The following is a 294-nucleotide window of genomic DNA, read 5'->3' as shown; positions in this document are numbered from 1 at the left end:
ACAGATTGCAAATATGTATGCATTTTAATATGAATCTATAGTACGTATGTAAATAAGTGTACATACATACTATGCACAGGCTATAAGTGTGTAAATATAAACAGTACATGTCACAAGTAATGCTGAATTCGGGTCTATGTCAGTAGAGCAAATATGAAGACAAATGACATATTCCTAGTTAGGGTTGCGCCTTTTTCCCCCAAATTCTGGCAACATTTTTTTCAGGAGGGGGATAGATCGTCAATAATAACATCGAAAAGGTAGAAGAACGACGGTGTATTTATCAGGTTACGT

The sequence above is a fragment of the Penaeus monodon genome, chromosome 31, assembly GCF_015228065.2.
Source record: "Penaeus monodon isolate SGIC_2016 chromosome 31, NSTDA_Pmon_1, whole genome shotgun sequence".
In the NCBI taxonomy this organism is placed as follows: domain Eukaryota; kingdom Metazoa; phylum Arthropoda; class Malacostraca; order Decapoda; family Penaeidae; genus Penaeus; species Penaeus monodon.
Note: the sequence above shows the minus strand (reverse complement) of the source record.